We start from the raw sequence: 27,732 nt of genomic DNA on the forward strand, positions 1-27,732 counted from the left end.
TCAAATTACCCTAGGTGTTTGGTGCAGGAGCATCCTGGGTATAAGAGCAATCTAGCATCACCCAAAAAAAAAAATTCCTTTTAGTTTTTTCTATTTTAATAAAGGTTAGTAGACAAGGTGGTTACTATTTATGGGAACTTGCTATTTTGAGTAAGTTTTTCATATGAGCTCAAAATATTCTAATTTTCTATAGGAAGGTTCCTTTTAGAGTTATAAGCCTACCATAAAATATCATTGCTCTAGTTTAAGTACCAAAGAAGTTATTGTAGATTTTTGGTGGAAAATTTTGGTGAAAAATCTATAGGCTCCAAGCCTATAGATCATAAGCTAACATTTCTAAAAAGTGGTTATAATAGCCAATCAAAGCAATGGTTTGAGAGTTATGACCTTTCAAAATTGGGCCACCCAAAATATCTAAAATAATTGTCAAAGATGTGTTTGGCCAACTCTATATGTATTGTTAGGGTTTGTTAGCCCTAGGTAATAAGTTTCAATGTCTAGAACCTTCCTGGGTAGCATAAAATTGCCTATTTAAGAATAGCCCAAACATTGTCTTGAACAACTCTAGGTGGTAGTTCACAACTTAGTCTTGCAAATTACTATAATGAAGGCATGCATGTGGGTTAGCATATTGTATTTGTGAATTCTATAATTTTGCATTTGCAGTGCAAATAAGAAGTCCATTTTTTATTCTCGCATTTTCTATTGTTTCTTTGTTTTTATTATGTGTTTATGGTATAAGGGGAGCACCCCTCCATCAAAAGTTGAAGCTGAAGAGATGGAAATACCCACATCCATACCATATTTTCTGGGTACAAGATGACCAAAAGGTCATGGTCAGTGAGCAATGCTCAGTGAAGTTCAAGATTGGAAGCTAATAGGATGAGGTACTTTGTGATATAATTCCTATGGACATATGTCATATGTTTTTGGGTAGGCTATGGCAGTTTGATAGACATGTACATGCTGGGCGAGAAAAAGCCTACACTCTAACTAAGGATGGAGTGAAACATAAGTTGAAGCCATTGGAGGATAAATAAGAAAAGGTATGTAGTGCTACCAGAGTAAGTTTAATTGATGGAAAAGAGTTTCTCCAAGGTATGAAGCATAAACATATGCTTTTAGCTATAATTCCAAAAGATGTTAAAGAAGAAGTACAAGAGGTATGTGTAGAAATTGTAGATATGTTGGGGGAGTTTTTTGATATTGTATCAGATAATGTAATTGATGGATTATTCCCAATGAGAAAGATCAGTCACTAGATGGATTTGATTCTAGGAGCTAATTTTTCAAACAAGGAAACACGCATAATGACACCAGCAAAAAGTGAAGAGCTGAACATATTATTTCATGAGTTGTTAAAGAAGGGGTTGATTTGAGAGAGTTTGAGTCTATGTGTTGTACCAATAGTATTAACACCAAAGAATAATGAATAATAGAAGATGTGCACAAATTCTCACGCTATCAACAAGATCAAAACCAAGTGTAGATTTCCATTGCCAAGGATGGATGATATTATGGAATATTTGAGTGGATATCATCAAATTTGCATCAAAGAAGGTGATGAGTGGAAGACTACCTTCAAGACAAGGGAAGGACTATATGAATGGTTAGTCATGCCTTTTGGGCTAACCAATGCACTAGTACTTTCATGCGGCTCATAAATGAAGTACTGAAGGAGTTTCTAGGTAAGTTTTTCATTGTTTAACTAGATAATATTTTGATCTTTAGTAAGGCATTGGAGGATCATTTGATGCCTATACAAAAAGTGTTTGATAAGTTGAGTGAAGAAAAGTTGCTGATAAAATTGAAGAAGTGAAGTTTCGTGAATAAGTAGTTGGTGTACCTAGGATTTGTAGTCTTAGTAGAAGGTCTAAAAATGGACTTGGAGAAAGTGAAGGCTATCCTTGAATGGCCTACTTCAAGAGTACTACAAAGGTAAGATCTTTTCATGGACTAGATAGTTTTTATAGAAATTTCATAAGAGTTTTTAGCAATATTTGTGGATCCTTGATTAAAATAATGAGAAGGGATAGGAAAGAATTTAAGTGGACTCTATTAGTAGATAAGTTTTTTCATATGTTGAAATAGAAAGTTACAGATTAACCTATTTTAACACTTCTAGATTTAAAAAAGGTGTTTCAAGTAGACTGTGATGCTAGTGGTATAGAAATAGGAGTTTTTCTAAGCCAAGAAGGTAGACCTATTGCTTATTTCAATGAGAAGTTGAATGATGCCAAAAGAAAATATTCTTTTTATGATCACAAATTTAATGCTATAGTTTAGGAATTGAAAAAGTGGAGACTTTATCCTCTTTGTAAGGAGTTTGTTTTGTATATACTAATCATTAAGCTTTGCAATATTTGAATAGTCAAGGAAAAATGAACCAAAGGCATTTGAAGTGGGTTGAGTTTTTACAAAGCTATAATACATTTATTATGAAACATAGGAGTGGGAAGTTTAATAGAGTTGCAAATGCTCTTAGTCAAAGAAAAAATTTGCTAATAGAGATGCAAATTGAGGTGGTTGTGTTCGAGGAACTCAAGAATTTGTATCCAGAGGATCCTAATTTTGGTGAAGCTTGGAAGGCTTGTATGAAACCTATTACACTTGATAGGACGAAGTGGTTGGATTTCATAATCTAAGAAGATATATTGTTCAGAGGAAGCCTGTTGTACATTCCAAGAAGTTCAATGAGAGACAATCTCATCGAGGAGAAGCATAGTGGAGGATTGGCTAGACACTTTGGGAGAGATAAGACCATTTCGTTGCTTGCTGATAATTATTGACCTGCCTCACAATTGGTGTATCATAGTCATGCACTAGGCCTTGTTTAGGAATAATATATTCAAACTAAGGACTATTTCTCCCACTATGAGGTGCATTTAATCTTATCAACTTGGGGACGTATACTTGAAATGGTCATCATAGTATGTGCACTAGGTCTCTTAATGGGTCACCAAGCTTATGCTACAGGCAAGTAGAAATGCAAGGAAAAGAACTTATAGTATTTCTACAAAAAACTAACACAATTAACTCTATGAATACTAGAAATACAATGAAAAGATAACAAATATTCCAACTTGGCTCATCCACTAAAACTGTTCTCACATATGCTACAGGAACATTCACAAAGTGTGATGCTACAGGAAGGAACTCACAACTTCTACTTAAGATACTACGAATGCTTGAAAATAAATCTATTCTATCCTAATCTAATCCACCTTCCAAGTGGGCCCCCTTGGTCAACTTCTCTAAACTACTAACACAAGAAAAAAGCCAAAAACTATTTCATCCAATTTAGAAATTCATTACATAACACAAAACTATAAAAATACAACTGTAAAAGTTAACAGTCTGTTCTTAGAAACTCTTTCTTCTTACTTGCTAAAAAACTCTTACACGCTTGAGCCAATTCCTACATATATAGGAGATCAACACTTATTCCATAATAGAAAAGTAAATGTCCTAGCTTTAAATCCACAGGAGAGAAAATATGAAGATAACAACTGAAGGTGGGAAGAGAGAATAATGGCTAAAGGTGGGATTAATAAAGTCTAAACATCTGCTTGTCATAGAGTAAACGTAGAGAAGTCAATGAGTTTTCATAGTTCCTCCTTACTCATTGCCATGTCTTTTGGAACCATTACAACTTCCTCTATCATGGTTGCTCCATGGTGTTCTCTTTTCCTTAAATGCTATTGACTCTTAGGTTTTGAATTCCTCCAATCATCTTTTAGTCTTCATTGACAGGTTAGTTATAACACAAAAAATGTTTGCAAATAAAAATTTATCAAATTAAATTCAAATATAAGAACACACATTCTGATAACTATATGAAATACTACATACTATGTATAATATTAGCAAAAGATGGCATAGTTTCTACCCCATAGGTCCACAAATGTTTTAACAAAGATAAATAGAGTATCAACAAAGTATCTTAAACATCATAAAATCATGGAAAATTTTGGTCTCATCATCTACCCCTTGCCAAACTAATGCTTGTCCTCAAGCATTACACTTCCTTGTTAGTGACCTGAACTCTCCAATTTTCGTTCTTCCCTTTCTGATGCTCTTAAAAGTGTAGTAAAATCCTCTGGTTCTCTCCCACACTTCTCTCTTGTGATCTTCCTACAATTTGTCAAGTATATCAACATTAATGTCATACAAGGGCCACAGGAAGATTAGAGGCTGCATTGTTAAGGGACACCATAACTCTAGCCTATTGCTTCCCTAATTCTAAATATTTTGGAACTCTGTGAAGTGCTACTTCCAAGTTAATAGGGATATGTGGTTCTAACTTCTTAAGAGATTCAGGTAGTCTAGCCCACCTACTCCTCGCACCGGTCATGGCTCTTTGAAATTCAAAGTAGGGAAAATTTTCATATTAAGCATAAACCTTAGGTCTGGTAGCAAAGATCTTCTCCCTCACTTCTGGATTCTTCTTTCCATAGGTCAATGTGAACCAATCCTTGAGCATTTCATCTAGCTTGCTACTTTTTGCTCTTAAAGGTAAAGGTTTTGTTCTTTCCTCATCCATGTAGTTATTCAACTACCTATCATAATTCATTTCATTGGACATCCATGACATGAGGGATTTTAGGTGTACATCTCCTATGTAAAGCAAGGGATTCCATTCAGTCTCTGAAGGAATAATAAAATTATGAACATATAATTCACACAATAAGTTATGTTGCCATAGTGGCAGAGTTTGATATAGTCCATAAAATTCCTATGTTGATTTAAAATTTGCATTCACATTCTTGAGGGTTAACATTAGTTGAAACAAAAGAAATTTCTCTTTCAAGCAAAGAGCATAAACTCTAGGTGGTGGCCTACAAGAAAGGGCCTGGTCAGCTAGCTTAAGAGCATGGTTCATGCACTATTTTTGGCTTTCTAGTTATTCCTTTAATTTTGCAATTGCCTCATTTTGAGATACTATAATATTATTCATCTTTTTATTTTCTTCTTTCCAAAATGTCTCAGCAAAAAATACTATCCATGTATAATTGAAAGTGGAGGTTCTATAGTGTGATAACATTGTTGTCTTCTTCATGATCCCTTTTCCTGTTTCTTTATTCCTGCCATAGATGTTTTGCTAAACCAGTGATCCATGTTGATCTATGTATAACTAAGGTAGTGTTTGGATCAACATATTCAGGAACTATCTCATCCCTACAGCTAGAAGTGCTTGGTAAGTCTATTGGGGTATCATCTACATTTTCTTTAATTTCTTCCCTACACTCTTTAGTAAGATTATCAGGAGTGCTTTTAATCTCAAGATGAGGAGGAGAATGATCAAAAAAAATTTGCATAGGGGATTCCCTAGTGGATGTTTTAGAAAAGATAGGATCCTTATAAACTTGCCCTCTCATTCTAGGGCTTCTCCTTACAGGAGTTTCTTCCTATGTTACAACCTTTTTCCTACTTTTCCCCTTGGGTTTTTTTGCTACAAGAGTAGTTGCTACCAAACCCTTCTTTGTTCTCTTTTGTTTTACAATTGTAGGGCTCGGTTGAACAGAAATTTCTTTTGGCAATTTTCATTTCCTCTTAGCTTTTTTGGTAGCAGGTTTATGAATTTATTGTAGAGGTGGAGGCACATTTTCTTGAACAGGGGTAGTTTCTTGTTCATTTCCTTGAGTCTTTTTAGTTTCAACCTCTTGAATGTTTTGTTTTGTAGGCTCACTAGTGGGAGCTACATTTCCCTCACTAGGCTGTTCACTAGGGCTAGCTTGGGGTTGCAGGGTTTTAAGTTACACAAATTCATCCCACATTAAAGGGGATACATCCCTAAGTGACCTCTCTATTAACAAATTAATTAAAGCATGATGAGTAACAAAGTTCTCTTTTCTTTTCTGTGTCTCCTCTACACTAATGCAAAGCATATTATACAAGAAATTTGGAATATTCATAGCAAGATTATGCCTTACACAACTAAGTAGCTTGAAATGATGTGCATGTAGGTATGAAAATCTACCTTCACATATAAAATACCTAATTATGTGCATGGTTAATTCATTGTATGGTGGTGGTAGTGGCATTCTCTTGCAACCTTGTTTTGTGACATCCAATTGAGGATCAGGCAGCTAGTAAATTGGGCTCTCACTGACCTAGCATCATGCATCCTGGGGTAGTGTTCTCCAACTGCAAGTAACCTAGTCACTTCAGTAATGTGCTCCTCTATTGCAACTACGGTTAAGCCCCAAACAAAAGCTTCACCCTCGTCGAATGTCCTTGTAAATTTTGCAGCTACCTCTTTATCATATGCAATTAAACTCAAGAAATACCCTAGCCATCCACATGCATTAAACGTTCTTACAACTTCTACATCCAAGAGCAACATAGTGTGCTCTACCAGCTCTCTCCTTTCAACTACCCACCCATTTCCTTAAGACTTCCTCTGTTTACTCTATTTTCTCCCTTTTTGAATTCAAGCTTCAAACTGCTACATTATTCTTTAGACTAATCACACTTATTTGTTTTAGGAAGCAATTAATTCACATAACAAATTGTTATGCACAATAATTAAGCTTTGAATGAAGGTAATTCATAAATTTGTGCGAGAATCATCCAGAAATAGGGTTCAAATGATGAACAAAATTAAACATAGGTCACATCATAGCTTGACTTAGAAAATCATTCAAAAATAGGGAGTACAACACCTCACTTTGTGTACTAATGGAAATAAATTTTTGTTAATGAAGGGTAATGCAAAGATTTAGAAAATAATCATGAATAAATAGACATGTCTTTGGATATTATGACCTTCCCTGCCCTCTGCTAAATTTAGACAAGTGTCCTCACTTGTCAAACCCAGTACAGGTAAGGTATTGGCATAACGTTGCCATTATATAGATTATGCAATATTAAATATAATTAACAAAATCTGTGGACTATAAATGAAATATAATTTGAAAATGTTATACCTGTCAATCTGATTGTTGCACATACTAAAAGGTGGTGGAAATAATATTAGCGGCAACATCCATCAACATTTCACATAATTTTATTGAAAACATGGAAAATTTGATGATGTGGAAAGTGGGTGGATGGAAGATAAAGAAATGAGATGAGGTGGATGGGTGGAAGGTAGAGAGATGAGGTGGAAAGAAAAAGTGAATAGAAAAAAATTAACTTTATGTGAACATAAAGTCATTATTATGAGCATGAACACAAAAAAAACTAATGTTGAAGAGAAGCAGTTAGAAGGTTGACACCTTTGGCTGTAGGAAGAGTTACTTGAGTTGTATTTGAATCTAGTTGTTGGAATTGCTATAGAAAATCTACTTTTGTTTGTGGCCATTTGTATAACTTGAGTCGGTGACCATTGACTAACAATTTGAATGTTTCCTGATCAATTTTAGTTAGTTGAACAACTCTGTTCTAAAAAACATGACTAATTGTATATGGTCCTAGCCATCTTGTCTATAGCTTCCCTGGCATATCCTTGAATCGAGACTCATATAGGAGTTCCCAGTCACCATCTTGAAATTGTTTACTAATAATATGAGAATCATGCCATTGTTTCATTTATTTTTGTACCAGTTGAGTATGTTCCAAAGTAGCTTTGCGCATCTCATCCAAAGAGTTAAGATGCAAAAGATGTTCTCTTTGTGCTATAGGAAGTTCAATATCTAATGCCAAGGCTGTCCTTAGAGTTTTATGTTCAAATTTAATTGGAAGCATTACCATCTTTCCATACAGGAACTCAAATTGTGTGAATCCTATAGTAGTCTTCTAGGTTGTTCTATAAGCCCAAACAACTTCTTGTAATCTACTGGTCCAATCCAGATGGTGCAAATGGACTATTTTTGTTAGAATATTTTCTAGCTTCTGGTTTGTAACCTCTACTTGTCCATTAGCTTGTGGATGATAAGAACTAGATTTTTGGTGCCTAATGTTATACTGTTTCATCAATTTTGAGATTAGATTAGAGGTAAATTGTGCACCATGATTAGTGACTAGCTCTTTGGGTACACCATAGCAAGTAAAAATCTCTTCATACAAAAATTTAGCAACTTTTTCATCATGGGCATGCTTCATAGCATTAACTTCAACCCATTTTGTTAGTTAGTGCACACCAGAATATAAGACTTTCCATTAGATGGAGGATCAATTGGACCAATGAAATCCATTCCCCATTTGTCAAATGGTGTTAACACCATCTAAGGATTAAGAGGCATTTCATCTATTCTAGTTGGTCAACCCATCCTTTGACACTTGTCACATCTCCTTGTATAGTTGACTGCATCCTTGTGAAGTGTAGGCCAATAATAACCAGTTGTCAAGATTTTGAAAGTTGTTCTTTTTGCTACAAAGTGTCCTCCACATGGTTCATTATGAAATTCATGTAGAATGTCATATGTGTCATCTTCTCTCACACATCTTCTCATAATTTGATCAGGTCCAATGTAGAACAAGCGATTATCTATCCAAGAGAACCATAAACTTTTCTCTACAAGCAGCTTCCTTTCCTTGTAAGAAAAATGTGCTGGTATTTTATTGGCTACAATGTAGTTAGCAATGTCTGCATACCATGGAGTTTGAACATCAATATAAAACAAATGCTCATCCAAAAATGCATCATCTAATAAAGTAGTTTCAGTTTCATCATGATGGATTTTTGATAAATAATCAGCTACAACATTGGCTTTTCCAGGCTTATCAACTATGGTTATGTCAAATTCTTGCAACAATAGTAACCATCTTGCTAACCTACCTATTATAGCAAGTTTGTTCATGAGATATTTAATTGTTGCATGATCACTATGAAAAAATATAGAATAGCCAATTATGTTATGCCAAAATTTGTTGAGGGCATAAACTACTACTAGTAATTCTTTTTCAATCATAGTGTAGTTTAGCTTTGGTCCATGAAGGATCTTATTGATGTAATAGATGGCATTTTCAAGATTTTGGGATTTTTGTGCTAGGACTGCACCTATGGCATAATCAAAGGCATCTGTATATATGTGAAAAGGTAAATTCCAATCAAGCCCTTGTAAAACTAGGGCTGTGGTCTGAAGTTTCTTAAGCTGTAGGAAGGCTTCATCACATTTAGATGTCCAACTAAATTCAGCTTCTTTTGTGAGTAACTTATACAAAGGACTAGCTATTTTGCTGAAACCTTTTATGAAATGTTTGGAATATCCAGCATGACCTAGAAATGATCTTACATCTTTTGATTTTTTAGGTATGGGCAATGTTTGAATTACCTTTATCTTAGCTGGGTCCACTTGTATTCCTCCAATGGATATGAAATGACCAAGTACCACACCCTCCTGCATGAGCATGAAACACTTTTCACTGTTAAGTGCCAAATTATGTTCTTGACATCTTACCAAAACCTTTTCAAGATTCACCATTGCTTCTTCAAAAGTGACTCCAAATGTTGTGAAGTCATCCATGTAGATTTCCATACAATCATGTGATATATTAGCAAAGATACTAATAACTGCTCGTTGAAATGTTGCAAGAGCATTGCATAGACCAAATGGTAAAACAAAATATGCAAAAGTACCCCATGGAAATGTAAATGTGGTTTTATCTTGATCTTTAGGAGCAATACTAATTTGGTTATAACCACTATACCCATCTAGAAAAGAGAAACACTTCTTTCCAGCTAGTGTGTCCAAAACTTGGTCTATGAATGGTAAAGGAAAGTGATCCTTTTTAGTAGCCTTGTTCAATTCTCTATAATCTACACAAATTCTCCAATTTCCTCCTTTCTTAGGCACTATGACCAGAGGTGATACCCATTTACTATAAGATATAGGATAAATGAAACCAGCATCAAGTAATTTTTGCAATTCAATTTTAACTATTTCTCTAAGGCTTGGATTTATCCTTCTCTAGGGTTGATGGAGTGGTAGAAAACCTTCATTAATGTATATCCCATGAGTGCATAGTATAGGACTAAACCCTTTCATATCACCATAGTCCCATGCAAAAGCCTTCTCATGCCTTTGAAGCAATCCTTTTAATTGTTCCATCTATGTGGGTGTTAATTTGGGATTAACATGAAGTTTATGACCTTTAGTCAATTCAACAGTAGTAGTGGAGTCTATCATAGTAGCTTCAAAAATTGGGCTTGCTTCTAATTCACAAGGTAGGAGTGAACAAAGAATTTTAGGTTCTTTGAACAAAGTACAATTCTTATCCCATTCCTCATATGTGATCAATTCTAACACAGAACTTTCAGATACATCTTGTTCTACCACACAAGTGTTAGTGAGGATACTCTGAAATACCAAATCTTCCTCTTACAATTTTAGAAAAGACTATCTATGCAACATCATGAGTTGTATTATAGAATTTAACTCTTCTTCTTCATCTCCTAAATTTGGCCAAATAGATGTACTCAAATCTGGTAATGGTTCGATTGGAGGATATAAATCAAATTGCTTTGTTGCTTGGCCATTTGACATGGTCATATTCTCTGATCTGCAACTTATATTTACATTAGCTATGGCTAACCATGGTCTACCTAAGATGACAGGATAACCAGATAGATTAACTTTAGGGGACAAATTTGTGAAGTCAGCAGGATAGTCTAGAGAATCTAAGGTTACAACTATGTTTTCTATCATCCCGTCAGGGGTGATAGTGGAACTATCTGCAAGTTGTAGAATGGTTGGTGTAGGCCTTAATCCTTCTATTTTCAACTTCTTCATAGTAGCCTTGGCTATCACATTTATAGCAGTTCTAAGATCTATTAAAGCATTTTTAACAAACTGACCATTTATACTGACATTCACTACTGGACTTCCTAGATCAGAGTATTTTGGTGTAATTGTTTTCCCTAGCATGATGTCAGCCAATTGTCCCACAACATGGACTGTGGTGGGGTCCCTCTTCTTCCTTCCAAGTTTCTTCAAGTAGGCTTCCCTAATAGCTTTTCTATAGACTAGAATGTCCTTAATAGCTTCAAATAGTGGTATTTGGACATGTATATTTTTCAACTGATCAACGATGTCAAAAGGTTGTTCATTAGTTTGTTCAGGTTTCTTTTGTATCAATTTTTCTAGAGAAGGAGGTTCTACTACTAGTTGAACTAGTATTGACATGGTGACATTAGGTGAGTCAATAGGTTCAACAACTAAAGGTTCTAATACTATAGGAGAGTCTGGTATTTCAGTTATAAGACATGGTTTAGGCACTGGCAAACTCATACCATATCTCATATGTATATTTGCAACACCCAAACCATAAGCAGGATATTGTTGAGGATCAACACTATACATAGGCTACTATGGCTATTGGCTATTTGGATTTGGCTGAGGTTGTGTGGGTAACTATGTTTTCTTTTGAGGTCCAAGATTTGTAGGTGGTGGCATTAGAGTAGGTTGTTGAACTGGAGGGGGTAATTTTGGAGCATTAGTATTTTGGTTAGGCCATTGTTGAGATCCTTTCCATTGGTTTGTAGACTGTCAATTCCCTTGGGGTGGTTGCCATTGGTTCTACTGGTTTTGCCAGTAGTTTTTCTGGTTTTTTTGGTTCTATAGCCATTGGTTACTCTATTGATTAGGCTAGGGTCATTGGGAATTCTGAGGCCATTGGGATTGTTGTGGATTATTTTTCCCAGCATTGTTCCAATTGGATTGATTTTGTGGAGGACCTTGGGAATTATGGTTTTCCCATTGATTACCAAATGAATTTGAACTTTGCAAGGGGTTCTAAGGCATACCTTGACGTTGGGCACATGGTCAGCATTGAGTAACAAAGAATACTTGCTCATCATCTGCATCTATCTTGACGTACTCAGTTGGAAGATGTTGGTTCTCCATGCTTGCGACCAATTTACATTGGCAATCCTTCTTTTGCTTTCGGTAATGAGGGTAGTATTTAGCTAGTTGTAACTCAGTTTCAACTTGTTTCTTCTTTGCAGTCATTGTATCCAGACGTGTAGCAACATTGTTGATGATATCTTGTTTGAAATCTAACAATAGGCTAGATATCTCAAGCTTCAAAATGCCTTGAGTAATTCCTTTAGTTACTGTGGAACAAGGTCCTCCACCTTTCTTCATGGTTGAACTTGAATAGTTTTGACAAATCTTCTTGAGATCATCCCAAGAAGATTGATATATGTCAAAACCAACCATCAAGTCCATTGCTTCTAAACAGTCATCATTCACACCTCTCAGGAAAACTAGCTTTTGTGAATCTTTAGATAATGTGTGCTAAGGGTTCTTCTGCAGTGTATATGAGAAACGTGAAACATAATCTTCCAATGTTTCTTCATCCTTTTGTGATATCCTAAAGATATCATCCCCTCTTGAACCAGATGCTTTGCAATATTCTTTATATTTATCCAGAAATAAAGCTTGCATTTCATCCCAACATCCTGTTGCATTGGCTCCTAAGCTCATGAACCAACATAGAGCTGATTCTTTCAATGTTGCTAGAAACAATTTAAGCTTGTGAGCATCAATGTTGTAGTCAAAACTACAAAAAAGGATATCAAATTCAAATAAGAAAGTATCAGGTTCTCTAGTTGCAAGGCCATAGAACTTTGGAAGAGTAGTGGGAGGTAAGTTCTTAAGATTGGCATTGGTTACAAGACTTGGAAGTAGAAATGGAAAAGTAGGTTGTGTCATGACTGGAAGTATTAGATTTTGAGGTTGCTATTGAAAAGGGACATTGGGCACTAGATGATTAACAACTGGTGGATTCAAAGCACTATTATCAAGAAAACTAGCCAAGACTTTAGTGAAGGGTTGAAGACTGGTTATATCTATTGGTTCAGCTCTTGATGATGATGTTGTGGGAAAAATAGGGCTTGTGTCTTTAAAATGTAACTCAACTCCTTCTTCAATTTCTTCATTCAAATTAACAAATCCTCGTGGAAGAAATCTGCCATATTCATCTCATCGTCTTCCTCTTTGATGCATGCAATTAAAATTTTCACACTGGTGGAAGAAACTCAAACTAGGGATTTCTAAAAAAATTATCTAGGAACTATGACTCAAAAATGCTCCTAGCTTGACACCATCCCTAGCAACAGCACCAAAAATGACCTGCCTCATAATAGGTGTATCATAGTCATGCACTAGGCCTTGCTTAGGAATAATATATTCAAACTAAGGACTTTTTCTCCCACTATGAGGTGCATTTAATCTTATCAATCCAGGGACATATACTTGAAATGGTCAGCACAATATGTGCACTAGGTCTCTTAATGAGTCACTAAGCTTATGGTGCAGAAAAGTAAAAATGCAAGGAAAATAACTTACACTATTGTTGTATGAACTAATACACTTAACTCTATGAATACTAGAAATACAATGAAAAGATAAAAAATATTCCAACTTGGCTCATCCACTAAAACTGTTCTCACATATGCTACAGGAACATTCAAAAAGTGTGATGCTACAGGAAGGAACTCACAACTTCTACTTAAGATACTACAAATGCTTGAAAATAAATCTATTCTATCCTAATCTAATCCAACTTCCAAGTGGACCCCCTTGGTTGGCTTCTCTAAACTACTAACACAAGATAAATGCTGAAAACTATTTCATTCAATTTAGAAATTCATTACATAACACAAAATTGTAAAAAAACAACTGTAAAAGTTAGTAGTCTATTCTCAGAAACTCTTTCTTCTTACTTGCTAAAAAAATCTTACACACTTGAGCTAATTCCTACATATATAGGAGATCAACACTTATTCCATAACAAAAAAGTAAATGTCTTAGCTTTAAATCCACAGGAGAGAAAATAGGAAGATAACAACTGAAGACAGGAAGAGAGAATAATGGCTAAAGGAAGAAATAATAAAGTTTGAATATCTTCTCACCATAGAGTAAATGTAGAAAAGGAAACGAGTCTTAATAGTTCCTCCATACTTTCTGTAATGTCTTCTGGAACCATTACAACTTCCTCCACTGTGGTTGCTCCTTGGCATTCTCTTCTCCTTAAATGCTATTGACACTTAGCTTTTGAATTCCTCCAATCATCTTTTAGTCTTCATTAATAGGTTAGTTATAATACAAAACATGTTTGTAAATAAAAATTTATGAAATTAAATTCAAATATAAGAACACACATTCTGATAACTATATGAAATACTGCATACTATGTATAATATTAGCAAAAGATGGCATAGTTTCTACCCCATAGGTTTATCATAGGTTCGGTAAACATAGGTCCACAAATGTTTTAACAAAGATAAACAGAGTATCAAAAAAGTATCTTAAACATCATAAAATAAAGGCAAATTTTGGTCTCATCAATAATTACTAGCCATAGTTGTAGAAAGATGTGAAGAAGTTTGTACAACATTGTAGAGTATGTTAGATGGTGAAAGGAGTGAAGTAAAATACATGGTTCTATCATCCATTACCCATACTAGAGAAGCTACAAGAGGATGCCAACATGGATTTTTTTTCTTGGATTACCAAGAAATTAGTGAGGGCATGATTCTATTTTTGTTGTGTTTGATAGTTTTTCAAAGATGGCACATTACATTCCCTGCAAGAACACTAGTGATGTTGTTCATGTGGTAGAGTTGTTTTTTAGAGAAATGGTGAGATTACATGGTCTACCAAAGAGTGTAGTTTCAAATTGAGACACCAATTTTTTTGGGTATTTCTAACATACATTATGGAAGAAATTGAAGACATATTTGAAGTTTAATTCAGTTCATCACATCATCCACAGACTGATGGTAGATAGAAGTTGTGAATCCTAGTTTGAGAAATTTTTTGAGATGTTTGGTTGAAGACAAGAAAAAATGTTAGGATCTGATTTTACTAGAGAAATTTTTTGAATATAATAATTCTATCAATAGGAGTACTGGTAAATCATCATTCTAAATTGTATATGAGAGCAATCCTATATATGATTTTGAGTTGAGGTAGTTAGATAAAGGAGAGATAAGTAGAGCTGAAGTAGAAGAATTTGTTGAACATTTGAACTATATCCATGAGGAGGTGAGGAAACACATTATCAAGATGAATACATAGTATAAGGATAAGGAAGACATGAAAAGGAACTATAAGGAATCTTAGATTGGAGATGACATCATGGTTCATTTGTAAAAGGAGTATTTTCCAGTGGGTACATGTAATAAACTAAAAATAAAGTAGTTTAGACCATGCAAGATAGTGAAAAGGCATGATTCTAGAAATTCCTATGATATGGAGTTGCCTGTTGAATTGAATTTTTCACCAATATTTAATATTTTAGATTTGATAGAGTAGCATGAAGTAGGTGATGAGGGTGAAGTTGCAAAACTATAGTGGAGTATTCTTGTAGCTAGTTCAGCTACAAAAGAGATTAAAGAGATAGTGGAAAATTGTGTTGGCAAAAAAGTACAAGGAACAAAGCTTATGAAGAATACTTGGTCAAATGGAAAGGGAGACTGGTAGACAAATCATCATGTCTAGAAAAGGAGGAGGTTAATTGTCTTTTTTTTCCTCTTAATACATGAGATGTGACAGGATCACTTCTAAATTACCCCAAGTCTCTAAATTATTTCAATAAGGGTTATCTTAATGTAGAGTTGTTGTCTGTGAAGGCTTGCTACTCAGTAAGTCAATCATACAAGTTTGGAATTTTCTAATTTTAGAGGTGAAGGTTCATTTTAGTTATATCAATTTGTCAATGGAGTTTTATGGTTAGATTATATGTATTTATGAAGTTATTACAAATTTTTGGTGTGTAATTTTGGTACAAAAAATCCAAGCTTAGTTTTGAAGGCCTTAGAGGCCTAATTACTTGACAAATGGGCACTTGTGTTGCCTTAGAGGTTTCTAAAAAGTGGTTATAATAGCCAATCAAAGAAACAATTCGAGAGTTATGGTCTTCTAAAGTTGGGCTACCAAATTTTTTTTTAACTAAATTTCAAAAGTGTATTTGGTCAACTCTATATGTGTTGTTAGGGTCTATCAACCCTAGGTATTAAGTTTGAGTGTCTAGAACCTTCCTGGGTGGCATAAAATTGCCTATTTAAGAAAGGCTCAAATATTATCTAGGACATCTCTGGGTGATAGTTTGCAACTTTGTCTTGGATATTAATGTAATGAAGGTGCCCATGTGGGTTGGCATATTGCAATTCTGAATTCTGTAATTATGCATTTGCCACAATAATAAGAAGCCTGTATTTTGTTCTCATAATTTCTATTTTATTTTATTTTTTCTATTATGTGTTTATAGTATTAAGGAGGGCACCCTTCATCTCATTGATGTAGGAGCATCCTAGAGTCAACAATCATGTATGTAGGAGAATCCGGATCAAATTTGTGGACTTATGGTTTACACAGTTGGGTATGTGTTCGAGGCACATTAGAGAACCTTGTCCTAACTCCACATAAAGTTTGGAGTAATCATGTTAGAGTTAAACCCATTTTGGTAGTTTTTGGTAGCATTTTCATGATTTCCTAGATAAAATTTGGAGATTATTTTCTCGAGCTTCGATCTGAGGGGGTTGGCATGTGTACTTTTGGATTTGGATCTTTGGATAAGACATGAGCTATACCTAAGAGTGCATACTTTTATGTTGTCATATAAGTTCGTTATGCATTCTAAACTTGGGGCATGTCCTAATTTTTTATTTTTTTAGCATGACTGTTGATGATACTACATTAAGGGAGTATCCTAGGAATTGAAGAGTATTGATATTTTGCATTCATGATTTTATTTGTCATTGATATCAACATAGCAGTAATTCTATTAAGACTAGAAGAATAGTAGTTAGTAACCTTAATACACCCAGAAGTTTAAGAAGTATCATATGATACACAGTGGAGGACATGTTCCTAAGGTTTCCCTAATAATGTGGTTAAAAGGACTAAGTCTGATTCAATGTTGTATGGAAGTTACACTTGTTTTACTAGAAGTAGTGCAAAAATAGAGCACTGGAAAACAAAATTCTGATGAGTTATTGCTATTTTTTATTTGAGATGTAATGAAGGTGATGCACATCTAACAATGATAGAGGACAATCATGTGGTGACAACAGTGTGTGCGTGATGTGGTTTCACATGTGTAAAGTTTTGTATAGACTATGAGTAAACAATGTTGTTATAATTGGGAATTAATTAATTATCTTATTTTAATTAATTAGGAAAGGCTCAAGGCCAACTCAAAGAATTATTATGAAGATATAGTATAAAGGAAAGTTGTTTTCCCTATTTGTAATGTGGACTTGGATTTAGAGGATCAAGTGGAATATGAAGTATTAGTCCATAGTGCAAGGAGGAGTAGAATGCTTGTTGAATGTGTGTAAGTGATCTAAGGGATCACTGGATGTATATTATGAGATTTGGTTACAAGATCTAAAGGAGAAGAATTTTGATTGATAGGATAAAGATAGAGGAAGGAAGTACATTTTAGTTCTATTATTCTACAAGGAATAATACATACATCATTTGGACAGTGGGTTCTTTGATATTAACCTTGAAGTTATTTAGGCAGTGGGTATAGTTATCTTCCACAACTCCTAACATGGATTCAAAGTCTCCTAATAGGGACTCATATGTACTAGATGTTGTAATAGACTCCTAAAAGGGTCTATCCTCTAATAAGAAATATTTATATTAGTACATCATCTTGTGGGTATCATCCCCACTGGGGTTTTCCCTCTTATCAAGGGTTTCCCTAGTTAACAAATCTGGTGTTAATTGTGTATGAGTATCTTGTTGTGGTTTCAGTTTATATTTATCACATGGTTAAGTTTTTTTAAGGTTAATGTTTGTGATGATATTTGGATAACTAACTCACCCCCCCCTAGTTATATCAGTGGACTATATATTCTAAAAATTGGTATCAGAGCATCAAGTCCTTGAAGATAAGGCTTAATAGCTTTGGGAGATCAATGACAAATATGTTCAAGAAAGATAGTTCGAGATTCAATGGGGCCAACTATGATAGTTGGAAGGAAAAGATGAAGACTCATATATTGTGCATGGGTTTGGGTTATTGGATCTTGACAAAGAGTGAGAAGACAATTGTCGAGGAATTAAAGCTTGAAGAATGTAGTGAAGTAGAGAGAGATCTATTCATATGTAACATGAGAGCCAGAGAAGACATACTATCCTCTCTTCTAGAGAATGAATACAATTAGGTAAAGACATTCCAAAATTCTCATGAAACTTGGAAAGAATTACCAGTTAATTTTGAAGGTGATGAACATGCAAAAAGAATGAAATTGCAAAGTTAGATTTGCACATTTCAAGATGCTAAGATGAGGGAAGATGAATCCATCAAAAATTATGTAGGAAGAATATCAAAAATTATTGTACGTATTCTATCTCTTTGTGGAACAAAATGAGATGATGAGGTTATATGGAAGATATTGAAAAGCTTATCACCATTCAAGAAAATAAGTTAGCTGATTCAGCTAGTAATGCCCTGCACCAAAGATTTCAAAAAGGAAAATTTTCTTGGAAGAAGATATGAAGATGGAAGAAGGAATAGCCCTTCTAGTAAGATGAGAGAAAGATGGTAAGAAAATATTTAAATGTTGGACTCGTAATGAATATGGTCATTATGCATCTAAATATCCTAAAAGAGAGAAAAAGTTCAGAGGAAAATTTAAGCCTAGAAGAGATAAGGGCAAAAATTATTTATACGCTAATGAGGAAAATGAATCCAATGAAAAGGATTAGAGTGAAAGTGATAATGAATTAGGATTTGTGGCTATTAAGGAAGATGACCTTATTAGAGAAATTAGAGAAGAGAGAGCTCTAGTTACCCAAATTGATAAGAAATCAGATTGGATAATTAATTGTGGATGTTCACATCACTTGACTAGTGAAGTGAACAAATTTGTTAAGTTCAAAAACCACGATGGAGGTATTGTTAGAGTTGGTAACAATGTAGCTTTTCATATTATAGGGATTGGATCTATTACTCTTAAATTGTAAAATTAACAGTGATGATGTTTACTTTGTTGATGGTTTGAAACATAACTTGTTTAGTGTTGGTCAGTTGGTAGATAAGGGATATTTGTTGAAATTCACAAAAAAGACTTGCATTATCAAAGATAAATATGGTAAGTTGATGGGTATTGGAACTAGATCCAGAGGTAATGTATCTCAGTTGAATCCTACTAAAATAACATGTTTGGTTGCAAAGGTTGATAACAGTTGATTATGGCATAGAAGGTTTTTGTCATATAAACTTTGATAATATTGTGAAAGTTAGTAGTACATATGCAGTGAGAGATCTGCCTAAAATTATTAAGCCTACTAATATTTTCTACAAGGAATTTATTTTGGCTAAGTAGAGGAAAGTGTCTTTTCCTGGCAAGAAATTCTCTACTACAAAGATACTAGAGATTGTTCACACAAATCTGAGTGGTCCTGCAAGAACCAGAGGATTCTATGGTGAAAGGTACTTTATGATTTTTGTTGATGATTACATTAGGATGATGTGGGTAACATTTCTTAAAGAGAAGTCTAAAGCTTTTGGGAAATTTAAGATATTCAAGAATAGAGTTGAAAATGAATTTGGTGTTAAGATTAAGTGTTTAAACTTAGATAGAGGAGGAGAGTTCACTTCTAGAGAGTTCAACATGTTCTGTGCAGAGAATGGAATTGAAAAATAGTTATCTTAACCTAGAACACCTAAACAAAATGGGATTACTGAAAGAAGGAACAAGTCAATGGTAGAAGTAGCAAGAGTGGTGTTATTTGAGAATAATGTCTCAATTTTTTTTTGGAGAGAAGCAATTAATACTATAGTATATACTCTAAATAGAGTACAAATCAGATAAGGTATGAGCAAGACACCCTATGAGTTATGATTTGGTCACTCACCATTAGTTAAGTATTTTAGAATATTTGGAAGTAAGTGTTACATAAAGAGAGATGATGATATTGGTAAGTTTGATCCTAGAAGTGATGAAGGTATGTTTCTTAGTTACTCATTGAAAAGAAAAGCATATAGATGTTTCAACTATAGAACTAAGACAATAGTTGAGTGCACAAATGTAAGAATTGATGAAAAGTTTGGTACTAAAGAGAAGATGGTAGATTATGATTCTGATGAAGAAGAGAATAATTATGGATTTGTTAGATAGAATGTTGAATTTTTTTTGAGACTAGTAATGATTTGCAGAATAATGTATTTGTTGATAATAGAGAAGAACAAAGATCTGAACCTAGGGAAGAGATAGAGTTGTGATGTCAACTTCTACTTCCAATAAAAATATGACAAAGAATCACCCTCTAGAGCAAATAATTGGGAGTAATGATAAAGGTGTGATGACAAGGAACAAGTAAATGAGGAATTGTGTCTAATTTCTCAAGTGGAACCTAAGAACACAAATGAGGCATGTAGGGATGATCATTGGATGCAAGCTATGCAAGAAGAACTAGATTAGATTGTGAAGAATGAGACATGGGAATTATTTCCTAGAACTAAAGACAAGAATGTGATAGGAATCAAATGGGTATTTAGTAATGAGATGAATGGGCAAGAAGAAGTTGTGAGGAACAAGGCCAAACTTGTTTACAAAGTTGCTCACAATAAGAAGACATAAGTTATGAAGAAACCTATGCACCCATGGTAAGAATGGAAGCAATAAGGATGTTCTTGGCTTATGTAGCAAGAAAGAATTTCAAGGCTTATTAGATGGATTCTAAGTCAGCTTTCCTAAATAGAGAACTTGAAGAAGAAGTCTACATTAAGCAACCTAATGGATTCCCTCTAATAGAAGATAATAATTTTATATGTAGACTAATGAAAGCACTGTATGATCTAAAGCAAGCACTTAGAACTTGGTATGCAATGTTGGATAGGTATTTATCAAATCTTGGATGTATCAAAGGTACAAAATATGGCAATTTATATTTGAGGAAAATTTTTGATGGTCTATTTATCATTGTAATATTTGTGGATGACATAATATTTGGAGAAAATGATGAAGAAAGTGACAAGTTTGTTGAAGAGATGAAAAATGAATTTGAAATGAACATGATAGGAGAAATAAAGTTTTCTCTAGGATTGCAAATTGCATAGAACAAAGATGGGATATTTATTTCACAAATAAGTATTTGAGCAATTTGTTGAAAATATTTGGTTTGGAAAGTTGCAAACCTATTGGTACACCCATGATAACTGATCACAAGTTATCCAGTAAAGATGAGACACCTGCAGTTGAGTAGAAGAAGTATAGATCTATGATTGGAGGATTACAGTATCTAACTCGCACCAGACTAGATATAGCAAATGTAGTTTGGATTGTAGCAAAATTTCAAGCTGATCCTAAAGAGTATCATTATGCAATAGTAAAGAGGATATTTAGATATTTGAAGGGTACATCTAGTTATGGAATATAGTATGATAGATCAAGTAATTTCACCTTGTGCACATATACTAATGCAGATTAGGTAGGAATTATAGATGAAAGAAAGGGCATCAATGGTGGAGAATTCTTTCTTGGAGGAAGATTGGTTTATTGCTTGAGAAAGAAATAAGATTGTATATCTCAGAGTACAGCTGAGGTAGAGTATGTTGCAGCAAAAAATAACTCTAGTCAAGTTATGTAGATGAAACATTTTTTTGAAGGATATTGGAATTGAGTTTATAAAACCTATTATCATTTACTATGATAACAAAGTATAGTAAGTATGTCTAAGAATCTAGGATTGCATTCTAAGAAAAAAAACATATCCATAAAGTATCATGTTTTGAAAGAAAAGGTAGAAAGGAAAGAAATAAGTTTGGAGTATGTAAGCACTAAAGATTGTAGATATCTTTACAAAGTCTTTTCCTAAAGATACTTTTGAGTACCTAAGAGGTATGTTAGGGGTTATGCCCCTACCTAATTCAAAGTAGTTGATGCAAGGAGTGCATTAGTCCAATGGTACAGAGCACAATGGTTAGAATGGACTAAATATTGATGCTTCCTATATGAGGGAGTATTTGATATGTACTAAGTCATGAAGGACTCTTGGTAATTAGTATTTGGTATTGAAAAGTGTCTTTGGACACTTGAGCCAGTTGATAATTTTAGCAATTGATTAGCAATTGATATGTAACAATTTATATTATAATTAACACCTTTGACATTGATGTCAATGGGGGGAGAGAATGTACATGAAAAATATATTGAGTGAATTTACACAAGCAATGAGAAGTGAAGCACCTATTGAGATGGCAATGGGGGAGAGTTATCACTTTAGGGAGATTTAGAAAGATCCATATAAGTGCATAGAAGAATATGTATGTGCACAAAAGGATGTATAAGTGTGCAGATTAAACCAAAAAGTACTGTAAGTTGTTTATTCAAAAAAAATACTACTGATCCTAAAAGAAGAAGAAGAACTAGTACAACATTCTAGAAGGTTTTAGATTGATGAAGAGGATTTGAGAAGATGACAACAACAAAGTACAGTTTGGTATTCTTGTTTGGAACTTATATGTTTTTCATCTATATTCTCATCAATGCCAAAGGGGGAGACTTTTAGCATGAATGCTAATAATACTACATTGGGGGAGTATCCTAAGCATTGAAGAGTATTGATATGTTCCATTCATGACTATATTTTTCATTGATTTCAACATAGCAGTAATTCTATTAAGACTAGAAGAATAGCAATTAGTAATTTTAGTATGTGCAAAAGCTAAGGAAGCTTTAGATGATGCACAATGGAGGACATGTTCTTGAGGTTGTCTTGATGACATTTTAAAAAGAACTAAGTCTGATTCGATGTTGTATGGAAGTTACACTTGTTTTACTAGAAGTAATGCAAAAATAGAGCATTAGAAAACAAAGTTCTGATAATTAATCACTATCTTTCATCTAAGATGTAATGAAGGTGATGCATAGATAATAGTGATAGAGGATGATTGTGTGGTAGTGCTAGTGTGTGCACAAGACATGGTTTCACACATGTAATTTTTGCATAATTGTAAATTAAAAGTGTTATAATTGTAAATTAATTAATTATCTTATTTTAATTAATTGGGAAAGCCTCAAGGCTGACTCAAGGAATTATTATGAAGATATAGTATAAATGAAAGTTGTTTTCATTGTTTGTAATGTGGACTTGGATTTAGAGGATCAAGTGGAATGTGAAGTATTAGTGCGCAGTGCAAGAAGGAGCGAGATGCCTGTTGAATGTGTGTAAGCAATCCAAGGGATTATTAGATGCATAGTATGAGATCTCATTACAAGATCTAAAGGAGTATAAGTCTAGTTGATAAGATAAAGACAGAGGAAGGAAGTACATTTTAGTTCTATTATTCTACAAGGAATAATATAAAGATCATTTGGATAGTGGGTTCTTTGATCTTAACCTTAAAGTTGTTTGGGTAGTTGGTCTAGTTGTCTTTCACAACTCCTAAGAGGCTTGGCACAACTCCTAACAGGGTTGGAATATACTAACAAGGATTCAAATTCTCCTAACAAGGACTCATATGTATTGAATGTTGTAATAGACCCCTAACATGGTCTATCCTTTAACAAGGAATACTAATATTAGTACATCATCTTGTGGGTATCATCCCCACTAGGGTTTTCCCTCTGATCAAGGATTTTCCTAGTTAACATAGATTGGTGTTAATTGTGTATGAGTATCTTGTTGTGGTCTCAGTTTATATTAATCACATGGTTAAGTTTGTTTAATGTTAATATTTGTGATGATAGTTGGATAACTGATTCAACCCCCCCTCTCAGTTATATTAGTGGACTACATATTCTAACATATTTAATTTAGTCTGCTAGAATGACTTGTAGCTTGAATGTTTATTTAATGTGAGTGTATATTTAATGTAACTTTCTAAGACAATCTATGGCTTGGCTTAATATAAGTAGAGGGTCTTGTGTTGTCTAGAGTAATATTCATGTAGTAGAGAGTTTAGCATGGAGTATCTAAGAGGAGAAAAATGTCAAGAGAAGAGCTAGTAGCTGAGTGTGGGCTTGGGAAACAAGAATATTGCTTGGTGGCTTGCAAGCACAAGTTAAGATTCTTCTTGGGGTTTCTACTAGATTGTGGATCTATGCTAGCTAGTGGTTGGATCTTGTAAGGTCTTACAAAATTATTATTGTAATTATTTATATTTGTGATCATAATCTAGAGGGCCTTATAGTGAGGTATGTTGGATGTAAATATTATGATTCTATAATGAGAATTGGTGTTTTTTGGATCCAAACACCATGTTATTATCTATATTATGTTGTGTAGTAATTTTTTGGGGGTTAGGACATCTCCTTTGGGGATTCTCCTACCTTGTACTACATCAAGCGGTATCAGAGGTGGTTGACCTTATGGTGCTGGTTGATCTTGTGGTTTAGTTTCTTTGGGTGTCTGAAGATCTTGGAAGATGCCTTCGAGAAGATTGGGTCCTAGTGTTATTCTATACCTCTATGATGCTATAGAGACTAAGATTTAGAGAAGGTTAGATTAGGTTTAGATTTGAGATGGAGTTGATGAAGAATTATATGGCTGCTAAGATCATGAGAGCTATAGTTGGTGTACCTAAGAATGAGGGAACTAAAGATGGTTATGAGGAAAGTGATCAAGACTTTGAAGTTGTTGGATCTAGCGGAGAAGATATAGTTGATTAGATGGAGAGACCTATGGAAAATAGAACTGGTCAATTGAATAGATTTGGATCTTAGTTGAAGCTGAAATATAAGATGAATGTTTCTAATTTCTTAGGTACTTTAAATCTTGAAGACCTAATCAATTGGATTGGTGAGTTGGAAGACTACTTTGAATTAGAGGATATTAGCGACCCACTTAGAGTGAGGTTGGATTAAACTAAGTTGAAAGGACATGTTTCTTTATGGTGGAAAGAATTGCAAAGAGATGGAGAAGAGGAAGGTGAAATGAAGACCACTAGGTGGAGATCAATGGTGACCAAATAGAAGGCCAAGTTCATTCCTAGGTAAAAGTACAAAGCTATGTCACCTTTTAGGTTGACTTATCAGAATGACTAAATTTGAGTATTTCTATCTAAAATTCAATTTTTAAAAAATATATAATCTAGAGAAATTCATTCTAGCTAAGTTATATATTGTCTCACACTTTTCCAATTGAAAATATCTATTAAATGCATGTTTTATGCTAGTTTGTATCCAATTACTAAAGAAATAAAATTATTTTAGAAAAGTGATGTTTCAATAACTCTTACTATTTTTTATGATAATTTTAATAACTTATAAACACCATTTTATAGAGCTTAGAGTCAAGAATATTCTCGTGTAGAGTTTATAGTGTTTTAATTAGATATAGTATATTAAAATTTAAAAATTCCACAACCACGTACTTTAACACTCGAAAAGATGTCAGTTTTGAGAAAGAAAAAAATATTAAATCATATTAAAAAAATCTAAAAATTATATGACATTCTAGAGGAGAGAGTTCTCTTCTAGAATGTATAATTTTTCTCGATTTTGAAAAATGTGGTGGGAGATGAAAACTATTGATTTTTGGTGAGTTAAAATTTCAATCCTTATAAATGAGAAAATATAGTTCTAAAGCCAATTTTTTATTGTTCTAGATACATATGTTATCTATAACATAGTCTAAGATCAAAGGGAAATATGATTATTTGCATATAGTTTTGTGGTGGGAACTAGACCCCTAATCTTCAGCATTTTTCAACACCTAAAAAATTATCCATAAAAATTAATAAAATATATCAATTCTTATTCCAAATAATTATTAAAAATTATAATCCTAAAATTCACCCATTTCTACACATTTCATTAGTTTACTTCATTTCTAAATTCAAAATAATAATACCAAATTTATTTCATTAAAAGTGACCAGTTATACTTTTGTTAGCCTTTTCCTTTACAAAAGTGTGACACAGATTTGTGCTTACCCTCCTACTATTTATGAACTTGAATTGCAAGGAGTTCTACAAGTTAACTATTCAACCTGGACACAGAGAATTGTCTAAAGAAAAGGTGGCTAGATATATTAATGGTTTGAGATTCAATATTTAGGATAAAATTTGTATGTTGAAGATTGATTTAGTTAAGGATTCTTATTAGTATATTTTGAGGGAAGAAGAGAAGTTGAAGAGAAGACATCAAGGTAATTCTCAAGGAAAGGACAAGTAGGATCACTTGATGAAGAATACATAGATTACCAAGGATGAACCAAAATGTGTTAATCTGACAAAGGGAACATATAGAGCTACATTTAAGAGTACTTATTTCAAATGCAAAGAGGAAGGTCATAGATCTTTTAAAGTCCCCAGAAGGATGGTGATAAAATATTTGATGTTGTGAATGAGGAGTTGATGAATGAACTTGAGCATGAGGAGGAGAACTTGCTAGTTTGAGAGTATTTCTTGGTAAGAAGGTGCTAGAACTTTGTCATAGGAGAAATTTGTTTTAGAAATGTTGTAAGTCTAGAGGTAAATGCTAGAATGTAATTGTGGATTATGGTAGTACTGATAACCTCATTTTTGAGGAGATGGTTTAGAAACTTAGTTTGAAGAGAGTGAGACATCCTTCTCCTTATAGGATCAGTTGGTTACAAGATAAACATGCTTTGGAAGTGACAGAACAATGTCTAGTTGATTTTTGGATTGAAAAATATGTTGATCAAGTGTTGTGTGATATTGTGGATATGAGTAGTTATCACATATTACTTGGTAGACCTTGGCAGTATGATTGTAAGGTAGTGCATGATTATGTCAAGAATATGTTTATTGTTGAGAAGGGAGGCATGAAGCATTCCTTGATTCCTTTGTAGAATACAAACCTTCATAGGAGGAACCTAAATTTTGGAAAGAAATTTTTGTCAAAGGATTCTCAAGGGGGAAGATATCAACATGGTGCATCGAGAAAGGATGTGAACAAGAAAAGTAAACAATTATTTGTTGCAAAAGAATATTTACAGAAATGGAAAAAAAAGCAAGAGGGTTTAAATTCATAACTTGGAGGACATGTATGTGAAGAACCAACTCACGGTCTATGTGTTGAGCCATAAAATATTTTCTTCTAGTTGTTAAGAACATATTTTCTTCATACCTAGGGTGTCTGATGGAGGAACATCTTATGGTATTCAACAATCATGTATTTAGTAATATTACGCTCAAATTTGTGGATTTATGGTTTGTATAATTGGGAATGTGTTTAAAGAACACTAAGGAAACTTTTTTGAAGTGTACATAAATTTTGGAGTAATCATGTTGGAGTTAGAGCCATTTTGGTAGTTTCTGATAGCGTATTCCTAATTTATTAGACAGACTTTGGAGATTTATTTTTTGAGCTTTGATCTGAGGGAGTTGGCATTTGCACTCTTGGATTTGGATCTTTGGATGGTGTTGGCTCCTGATTTAGTAGTAATTTTAACTACTAGATAAACAAGACAATATTTCATCTAAGGGAAACTATCTCCTATAATGGACACAATTTGTCAAGAACTCGGGCCAACTATAAGGCTTAACTCGTTCTACTTAAAGGCTCTGCAAAACTTAGGCAAATATATCTCAGATTCATTCATATGGTACCAGTTGCCAAAACATACATCTAAATCTAGACAAAGCATATTGAAACTCTTATTTCTCCTATACTTATGCAATAAAAAAGGTATGCAATAGCAAGTTACAAAACTTAAAAAATCCACAAGCTAAGTGAGGGTATCCTTTCACCTCCTAAATGGAAAGGGAAAATGGATAATTAGTATTTGATTTTAAATCAACAAAACCCCATATGCAACAACAAACTAAATTTATCTTGTAGCTGATCAATGCCCTATCCATTGGATATTCCATAAACCATAACATACATCGGGTATTGGAAATCTATCCTAT

Source organism: Cupressus sempervirens, chromosome 5, assembly GCF_028749045.1.
Source record: "Cupressus sempervirens isolate cs-2001-9-10 chromosome 5, ASM2874904v1, whole genome shotgun sequence".
Lineage (NCBI taxonomy): Eukaryota > Viridiplantae > Streptophyta > Pinopsida > Cupressales > Cupressaceae > Cupressus > Cupressus sempervirens.